This window comes from Tupaia chinensis, unplaced genomic scaffold, assembly GCF_000334495.1.
Source record: "Tupaia chinensis unplaced genomic scaffold, TupChi_1.0 Scaffold000049_1, whole genome shotgun sequence".
In the NCBI taxonomy this organism is placed as follows: domain Eukaryota; kingdom Metazoa; phylum Chordata; class Mammalia; order Scandentia; family Tupaiidae; genus Tupaia; species Tupaia belangeri.
The window spans coordinates 1731457-1741394 of NW_006159507.1; the positions used below are offsets into that span (position 1 = coordinate 1731457).

The window sequence follows — 9938 nt, forward strand, 5'->3', positions numbered from 1 at the left end:
AGGCCCACGGCAGCTGCGGTGCTTGCCCAGGTCCCACAGCAGAACTGGACGCAGAGCTGGTGCTGGCGGTGCCCCGCTGGCACGTCCAGGGCGGCGGCTGGGAGACGCTGAGCCTCCGCCCCTGTGGGCAGAGCACACGCTGCCCCAGGCACCTCTCGGGCAGAGACCCAGGGCTGCAGACCTGGCCGTGGGTCCTAACTCCCCCAGCCCGGAGCCGGGGTCTGCCTTTTCTCACAAAGCCTCAGCCCACATGAACGCACAGCGAGGAACCATGCCAACAGCTCAGGCAGGAGAATGCCCAGTGAAGGGGCACGGGTGCTTCCGGGGACACCTGCACTGTCTCCCCATTTTTTCCACTGGCATCCTCCCCCATCTCTCTAGTCTTCCCTAAAAAGGGTGGTGCAGACTATGGCCTCCATGTGGATTCTGACCATCTGGGTTCGAGCCCGAGCACAGCCACTTTTGTGTGTGTCTTTAATAAATTTTATCATATATAGTTGAAGTTTGCTATTCAACCCTGGACAAGTGTCACCACCTCTCTGGGCCTCAGGTTCCCCGTCCGTATTGCTGGGTTATGACAGTACAGCCTTTTGGCGTTGCTTTGCGTCAGCATGCAAACCTCAGCACACTGCCTGACACTCCGCGATAGCTCAGAAGACGTCCCGCCACTCTCTGTAAGCTCTGAATCCAGCCAAGCCACTAGAGTCAGAGGGCCGCGACCCTGAAGCTGCCTGCAAGCCTTCTCCGTCACTGTCCCTCCCGTCAGAACCCAGCTTGGGCTTCCATCCTCTGGTACCCACATCACAGGCCACGGCTGTTATTCCTGGCCTCCGACGCAGAGTGGCAAATCTACAGTCCCAGGCTACTTCTCCCTTTTCAGTTGGGGTTCCAGGAGGTTTGGAATCCAGCCCATCTAATGTCGCCGCTTCTTACCAAGGTGACTTTGGCTTGCAAATTTCCCTTCCCAAGCCTCGGTTTCCTCATCTGCAGAGTGGAGGCAACACAGAGACTCCCCGCTGCGCTTGTGAGCATTCCCCAAGACCACAGCCACTTAATCAGGGCCTCGCTGGCAAGTCCTCAGTGAGCTCAGCATAGGGGCCAACACATGGAGTAGTGGTTAAGGTACTGGACTCCCACATGGCCAAACGTGGTTCGAGTACTGGACCCAGCAGCTTGAAACACACTGTGTACATGTGCATGCGTATGTGCCCAAAATCCTGAGAGAAGAATGGAGGAGGAGGGATTGCAGCATGGCCATCCCTTCACGAGTGATTTCCCACTCCTCTCTCTCTGGTGAGTGTACATGCACTATAGCAAAAATCTCTCCTTAAAAAAAAAAAGAGCTCAGCACTAAATTACCACGTGACCCAACAATTCCACTCCTGGGTAGAGCCCCAAGAGAACTGAAAACAGACCTCTGAATAGGAAGTGCACACGGTACTCACAACAGCCAATAACGGAAACAACTCCAATGGCCACCAGCTGGCGAATGGGCAAACAAAATGCGGCATATTCATGCAATGGGGTTTTTAAAATAATTGTTTAGGGACCAGCAGGTGGCATGATGGTTAAGGCGCTGGACTCCCACATGGCCGACTGCAGTTTGAGTGAGACCTGGCAGCTTGCTTTCTCACCTTCCTTCTCTCTCTTTCTCTGTGTCTCTCTGTGGTGAGCACATGTGCACTATAGCAAATTTTTAAAAATAGTAATAAATAAAATTAAACAAATCATTCTATAAACCTTGTTTTAATTATCAAAGATAGGTGCACTGGCTAGAGAGAGCAGAGAGACAGAGAGAGAGAAAGCACCCCCCAATGGGACACAGTCATGCCACAATCCCTTCTCCATTTCTCCATCCTGCCAGGGTCTGGGGCCCACACACGGGTCCAGCATGTTTTTCTTTTCTTTTTTTTGGAGAGGTTTTCGCTATAGGGCGCGTGCACTCATCAGACAGACAGAGAGAGACGGAGAGACAGAAAGCAAGAAATCACCCCTCAGGGGGGATGACCACGCTGCAATCCCTTCTCCTCCATTCTCCTCTCAGGATCTTGGGCACGCATACACACGTGCCCTGCGTGAGTTTTAAGACACCGGGTCTGGGACGCAAACCACGGTCGACTACGTGGGAGTCCAGTGACGTAGCCCTTATGCTAACTGCTGGTCCCCGCTCCAGTGTGTTTTTCAAGCCACCAGGGCCAGAATTAAACTGTGGTCGGCTATGTGGGTTCCAGCTCCCTTAACCACTGCACCACAAGGTCATTCCATAGAATGGAATGTTATTCAGCAGTAAAGAAGAACCGTGGACACCTCCATGCTACGTACACACAACATGCATGAACTTGCCATGCATGAACAGGCCACATATTGCATGATTCTATCACAATGAGATACCGGGAAGGGGAAAAGCCACAGAGATGGAGCTGGATTGGGGAGTACCCTAAGCTGGCGGGGAGGGGGGGAGTGGGAGGGATGTTTCCTGAGCAAGGGCTCCTTTGGCAGATAGCAGAGACCTGGACCGACTGTGGAGGGGGCTGCACGCCGGGAGGGTTACCACGGCGCGTCTCACATGCTCGGTGCGATCCCGGGGGCCCCGACTGCAGTCACGTCAGCCCTGGTGAGCCCAGGCCGTGAGCTCTAGTGTTGGCTTCGGAGGCCTTCGCCTATTCAAAACTACGATCCAATGGGACCAGCAGTTGGCATAATGGCTATGTCGCTGGACTCCCATGTAGTTGACCGCGGTTCAAGTCCCGGACCCGGTGGCTTAAACTCACGCCCGGCGCATGTGGTGTGTGCCCAAGATCCCGAGAGGAGAATGGAGGAGAAGGCATTGCGGCGTGGCCATCCCCCCTGGGGGGTGATTTCTCGCTTTCTGTCTCTCTGTGTCTGTCTGGCTGGCTGGCAAGCGCACATGCCCTATAGCAAAAACAAACAAACAAACAAAAAAACAAAACTACAACCCGAAAGCACAGCACCTGTTTTCCCCGCCATCCTGCAATGGGACCCATGCTCGAGGCCTCGTGGCCACATTTCAGCACCATGTGGGGGCCGACTGGTAACTCCACTCAGCTGACGTAACTGCGGGAGAGAGGAAGAACCTATCCCCTCACACCAGACAGTCTGTGAGGCCACACAGTGAGGGTTAAGGGACAGACTAGAGCAAGGGCTGGGTCAGCCAGGGACATCAGGGAAGGCTCCTCGGAAGAGGTGACACAGTGTGAAGGAGTGAGAGGTCCCAAGTGGATCTCTATCTGTGACCTGCACAGCCTGCCCAATGCGCCCACCCAGCCCCCTCCCCTAGGCTCCCACTGCATCCCAACCACACCGCTCCCGCCCCCCCAGCCTGCTCTGTCCCGGACCTTTGCACCTGCTAGGCACGTTAGCAGGGGCTCCTTCTTGCCATGTACTCTGCTTGACTTCCACCTCCTCAGGGAGGCCATCTTGGACTCCTCTGCCTCAAGGGGCCTGACAGTCACATCTGTCACCCTCTCGCTTTCTTTCTTTTAAACATTTTTAAAAGAATTATTTTCTTTAACATTATTTATTTTGAAGTTGACCAGAGAGAGACAAAGAGAGAGAAAGCAAGAAAGCAAGCTGACAGGTCTGGGACTCGAACCACAGTCGGCTGTGGGAGTCCAGCACCCTTAATCACCATGCCACCTGCTGCCCCCCCCTTTCTTTTTTAAAGAATTATTTATTTAATTTCATTTATTATCATTATTATTTTTAATTTGTTACAAGGCAAGTGCGGTCATCAGAGAGAGACACGGACAGAGAGAGGAAGTGAGAAAGCAAGCCACCAGGTCTGGGACTCGAACCATGGTCAGCCATGTGGGGGTCCACTGCCTTAACGACCAAGCCAACCGCTGGCCCTTCCTGATTTACTTCTGAGTACTTTCCCCTCCCTAAATTATCTTCCTTAGCATCTGTCATTTCCCCGCTAGACCATCAGATCCACAAGAGCCAGGCTTCAGTCTGCTGTCCTTTAGTGGATCCCCTGGGCCCCGAGCCTAGAACAGCACCTAGCACATAGTAGGTGCTCAAGAAATATCTGCAGAAATAAAGAAATATCAGCAGATATGTGAGTGCAGGAAAGAATGCTTCTTTGTAGAGAGGATGGGGCTTAGGTCCAGAGAGGGGCAGAGGCTTCCCCAAGAACACACTGGCGCCCTTGGGAGAGAGGGGGACCCAGGAGCCTCTCTCAGTCCAGGCCCTACTCGGGCCGTCCAGGAGGCCCTACTGCTTGACCAGAGCCAGGGGCAGGCAGGAAGCCTCGTGGCCGAGGCAGCTCCGGGGACCAACGCTCATCAGTCACCCCTCTGCCCGCACTGCATGGGGCTCTGCCCGCCTGCCTCCCCAGACATTCCAGGTATGCCAGCCTCCAGCCCTGGGGACCCACAGGGACTTTCCCCACAGGTGAGGGCTGGGGCTACGGCAGGGGGAGAGTGCCAGGTGACTGCCAGGATGGCCCTGTGTTCCCGAAAACGCCATCCAGGAAGTGAGCAGGGCTGAGAGTGTCACTGGGGCTCCACCTGGCACGCAGTAGGGACACCTGCCTGAGGGATCCTGGGCAGGTGGGTGCACTCTCCCTGCCTCTGATTCCTCGTGGGCACGCAGGCTGTGTGAGAAGGAAACGGGGCAGCGGGCGCAAACCCGCACACAGGGCCTGCCCCAGGGTGGCGTGATACACGACACTAACAGCTACGGGATGTAATTATGCTCACGAAATGGGCCGCGTACCTGAAATCCCACGCGACCAGGCCCTCTCGGGTCTTTGTTGTTGACCTCGTCCTTTTTGTTCTTGCTCACTCCGGCAACAGCAGTCTGGCACAGAAGATGTCCAGTCCTGTCCGCTGAGTGGATGGACTAACAGTCCTAGCGGGAGGAGTACACGACCGAGTAAGTGACCAGGCCCTTTGGTACAGGCACTGTCAGTGTGCTTGGTGCTGTTTTCTCACTTACGGCCCAAAGTTCCTGCTTCCAAGAACACTCTCCCCCCTATTTCAGGATCAGGACAGCCCTCGGGGAGAGCTGAGGATAGTGAGGGAAATGACTCACCCACGGCCCTCCAGGCCTGTGTCTGCGGCTGAGGCCTGTCCACCTTTGCAGACAGCTCCTGCCCCCACACGGTGATAAAAGCAGCCCCAGCTTTCTGTACATGGGCCTTGATGTCTCCCTCTTCTCTTTTGTTCTTAAGTTTGCTTTAGGATGCATGTGCTCACCAGAGAGAGACAGAGACAGGGACAGAGACAAAGAGAGGGAAAGTGAGAAAGCACCCCATAGGAGGGTGGCCACACTTCAATCACTTCTCCACTCTCTCAAGATTTTGGGCACACACATACACCTGGTGTGTTTTGCAAGCCACTGGGTCCAGGACTTGAACCACACAGTTGGCCCTGTGGAAACCAGCGGTCTTAACCGCCATGCCACCGGCTCACCTCCCTCCCTTTTAAGTTTATTGATTTATTTCTCCATGCCAGTGAGAGAGAGAGATAAATAGAGAGGGACAGAAAGACACATGAGGGGCACCCTAACAATGCTGCTGGCGGGTCACAGGCATGTGCATGCCTTGTGTACTCAGGAGGCCTCTGGCCTTGAACCTGGTACCTTCCCGTGCGGGTCAGCCTCACAGAACGTAGCGTTAACTGCGGTACCGCTCGCTGTCCAGTCTCCAAGCTGGGGCAGCTGCCAGTGGAGAAACCGAGGTACTGAGCAGCAGCGCAGCAGCGTGACCCGCCCCGAGCTGATGGGGGGGTGGGGGCCTGGTTGGCGGATCCTCATCCTGCCCCCCACCATCTGCGCAGGCAGAGCCCCAGGCTCCGCCCACAACGGGCGGGCCGCATGCCCCTCCCCTCCGGGCCAGGACCCAGTGAAGCGTTTCTCAGCCTGAGCCAAATCACGGCGGAAATTCCTCCCCTGGCAGCCTCCCCGCAGTCCGGGCTCCACCGGGAACGACCCCCAGGCCTGCTCACCTCCTGGCAGCAGATGTGGAAACCAGGCTGGGCTCTGAGCTGGCAGACAGTGGGCAGCAGGCGGGGCTGGCGCCAGACACGCTCCACACAGCCGCGCAGCGCTTCGGCCATCAACACGCTTCCTTTCCTCGCGATGCTCTGCAAGGCCCACCGGGTGCCGCACCACGTGCTGGGCTCTGGGTTCACGCCCAGGGACCACACGCTGCGTGATCTGGGGCGGCGGGGCTGTGGGCGGGTCCCAGGGTCGGACCAACTGACGTGTCTCTCTGTCTCTTGCTCATGGAAGTAATAAGTAAAAACATATATATTATCTGCCCCACGTTTTGGGGATAGAAAGAAATCACAGAACTGACTGAGTCAACTCTCTTCAACTGGCAGTCAATCCGTTCATTCAATCATTCAACAAATCTTTGTTAATATCACATGTCAAACAGTGAGTAACACAAACTAAAACCTTACTTACCGTACTCAGAAGAGCACAGATGTGGAGCCAGATACCTGGGTTTGAGTCTCAGATCTGACACCTACCCGCTGTGTGACCTTGAACAAGTACCTAGACCACTCTGAGCCTCAGGGTTCTTTTTCTTTTTTAGAGATTTTTACTATAGGGCACATGTGCTCACTGGGGACATAGAAGACAGAGAGAGAGAGTGAGAAATCACTCCAGGATGGCCACACTGTAATCCTTTCTCCTCTATTCTGGGCACGCACTCGCATATACCCGGCGTGAATTCTAAGCCACCAGGTCCAGGATTCAAACCGTAGTAGACTATGTGGGAGTCCAGCAAAGTAACCACTATGCCATCTGCTGGTCCTGAGCCTCAGTTTTATCTTCTGAAAAATTAACAACAGTAACAGCATTTACGTTAAGGGGTGTGTGAGGATCTAATATATTGTTCCAAGCCAAGGGCTGAATACAGAGGCTGGTAGACACCAAGTTCACCACACAAGAGTATTTTTCTTTTTAATCTCCATTTCTCGGATGAGTAAACTGAGTCTCAGAGGAATTACATCACCTCCCAGGGAGAAAGGCTAGTTGAGTTGGAACTTGGGAGTCTAAATGCCGGAGTGACTGAGGACCCCTCCTTCAGGGCTCCCACCCTTCATTCCTTCCAGCTCAGAGGGGTTCAGCTCCCCTGCCCCAGCCACAACCTTTAACCTTGGTCTTCAGGCCCTGCAAGACCCGAGACACCCTCTGGGCCAGTCAGGGCAAAAATCCTAAGAGAATGAAGGAGAAAGGATTGCAGAGTGGCCCTCCCAGCTGGGAGGGCGCTGTCTCACTTTCCCTCTGTCTCTTTCTGGCAAGCGCGTGCACCCTATAGCAAATTAAAGAAGAAAAGATCTGAGACACCGGTGCAGAGTCCCAAGGACCACCTAGGTCTGACTCTCCACTGGGCTCAGAACCTGTTGGGTTAGGGCCCCAGACCTGCGTTTCAGGGGTGGCCAGTGGCTGCCACATGGGGGCCGAACAGCCAGCTGGGCCTGCAACAGGGCCGAGGTACCAGACACTGCAGGCACAGCGAGGCCAGAGCAGGACTGAGTATGAGTATGCTGGGGGCTCTGCTTTATTTCAGATGGAAGAAAAGTGGGGGAGGGGGAAGAAAGGAGGGAGGGAAGGAAGAAGGGAGGAGGGTGAGCAGGCCACAGAAGGAGAGAAGGGGGGGAGGGAGAGGGGGAGTGCCGGGAGAAAGAGCAGGGGGGGAGAGAGCGAAAGGAAAGAATTCCCGTCTGTCCCAGGCTTGCCCATGCGTCTGCAGCCAGACCACAGGGCTCTCATTTTCCCCCTGATTTTTCTGCCAGAGGCAGGAAACGTTCTCCCTTGGGAAGCTCAGAAATAGCTGAGCTCAAAAACGAGGCTGGGTGAGGAGGATTCCAGACTAGAGGAGGGATTTACACCAAAGGGCTCTTTAGAGTCTAGAGGTTCAGGGCATAGCTGCTGGCGCCAGTCGGCCTGGGTTCAAATCCCAGCTCTGCCCCTCCTGGAGCAGACTGGCCTCAGTTTCTCGCCCACAGGTGTCAATAATGGTGCAGGCACAGCTCCTTCTAAGTGTTCAAACCTTATCATCAGGACTTCCTCTTCCTCTTCGCTAGCTGTCCTCACTGAGGCAAGCCGGGCCCTACAGCCCAGGCTTCCACCCAACCAGCCCAGCAACCACTGCAGAAAGGAAGGGCCTCGGTCCTCATGGGTCCAGCTAAAATCCCAGGTCTCACTCTCATTGGCTGAGAAGATGCACTGCTCCAATTGGCCAGTCCTGGATCACATGGCCCACCCCTAAAGATGGAGTTGGCCCTGCCCCAAAGCCTTGGAAGAGGCAGAGCTGGGAGTGACAGCTGGGCAGAAATTAGCAGGCCCCTCAAGGAGGGACACAAGGGACAAGAACAGGCAGGAGGCCAGCCGAGCACGTGGAGCACCAAATGCTGAAGGTCTGGGATCTTAAGTCACCCACAGTGTTCCCTGGGAGGCAGGAAACTGAGGCTCGGAGGTGAAGAGCCTACGCCAGGCTCCCAGAAGCAGGGCCAGATGCCCCTGGCCAGGCTGGCTTCCCAGCAACCTCGACCTCCATCCAGGGCTCTGTCTCCAGAGGTGGGCCAGCCCAGTGGAGCCAGCCCCTGGCTCACCTGGGTTGGGGTGGGGCTGGGCCAGACTTCCTGCAAGGCAGTGAGGAGGGTGGCTCTGGGCACAGGTAGCCTGACCTTGAGCCCAGCTCTGCCCCTTAGACCCTCTCCAGCCCTCTCCCTCTTGGGGGACACAGAGAAGCTTCCAGGCGCTCACGCTGGCCCCCAGCTGGTCAGGGAGCAGCTGAGGCCACAGCCCTGGGGCCTCCAGACCTTGGGAGGGAGGGCTGGGGGAAGACCCCCCCCCACCAAGAACTCCTTTAACCTTCACCCCCACCTGGAGGGAGGAGCTATTATTATCACCTCTATTTCACAGAGGAGAAAGGGTCAGATCTGAGCCAGGGTAGACATGACACGCAGGACATGACACACAGGATGTCACAGTCAGGAAGTGGCAGGACAGGGTTCCGAACCCTAGCCAATCTGGAGTTGCCATCCTACCCTAAGTCGGTCACATGCCCAAACCATCTAGAACCCCATCCCCCAATAGCCACCCTGTCGTGACTGCTGGGGAAACTGAGGCCCAGAGTAAGCACGGGCAAGCCTAAGGCCGCATAGCCTGGGGTTAGTTATGGCTTCTCGGGCAGCGTCCCGCCCCATCGGCACCTCCCGGGTGCTCCCCCACACACAGCACACTCGGGGCCGGGGCCGCCTCCACGCTGGCTCCACGCTGGCTGCAGGACATTTGTTACTGTGTCAGTTCCAGCTCTCGCCCTGGTGGGGCCGGCAGGCAGGGGGCTTCCTGGCGGCTGGGAAGGGAGGAATGCGCCCCCGCCCCCAGCCCCATATGGCCTCCATCCCGGCCCATCTGCTTCCCATTGCCCGGCACGGCACTGCGGGGCTGCCGGAGCCCGCCCGCAGGGGTGTGAAGTTTATGTGGCCAGGCTGGAGCCGGCGGTGACAGGGCCACACACGCTCACACAGACACAGCGGACACCCCCCACCAACCCTGGTGCTGCATGCGCACACACATGCATGCACACATGCACACACACACACCAATCCACTCCCAATGTGCTTCTAAATGCGCCCAAGTTCTCATATCCCCCCAACACCAGAGACCCCCACCTCGAACGGACACGCTCCAGAGCCCTCCATCTCAGACACGGACGCTCACCAGCAGGCTCCACATCAAACCCTCACACACGCACACCCCAGTCCGCTCCCACTCGCGAGTATACACACAGCTCGTCGCTGGCCGCCTCCCCACAGTTGCCCCTGTACTCACGCCTGCACTACAGTCCTCTGCCCCCGCAAGCCCCCGCAAGCTCACCCACATGACACAACACAAAACAGTGACACACAGTCCCAGTCTCAGCGAGGCCATGGGAGGGTGGAAGGCAGGGGCTTCCC

The 9938-nt window shown here is 56.4% G+C and overlaps 1 long non-coding RNA gene across 2 annotated transcripts in view; it reads right to left on the reverse strand.

Moving 5' to 3' along the window:
- Positions 1 to 6096, reverse strand: part of LOC102485079 (uncharacterized) — a 21669-nt gene extending 15573 nt beyond the window's left edge. The window contains exons 1-2 of one of the 2 annotated variants that reach the window (XR_003550819.1): positions 5970 to 6096; positions 4738 to 4872 (exon numbers count right to left, since the gene is read on the reverse strand). This is a non-coding gene — a long non-coding RNA (uncharacterized LOC102485079). Of the gene's footprint in view, positions 1 to 4737; positions 4873 to 5055; positions 5212 to 5969 lie in introns of those variants that run through there. The other variant, XR_003550820.1, reaches the window with a different exon arrangement.
- Between the last annotated feature and the right edge of the window lie 3842 nt (positions 6097 to 9938).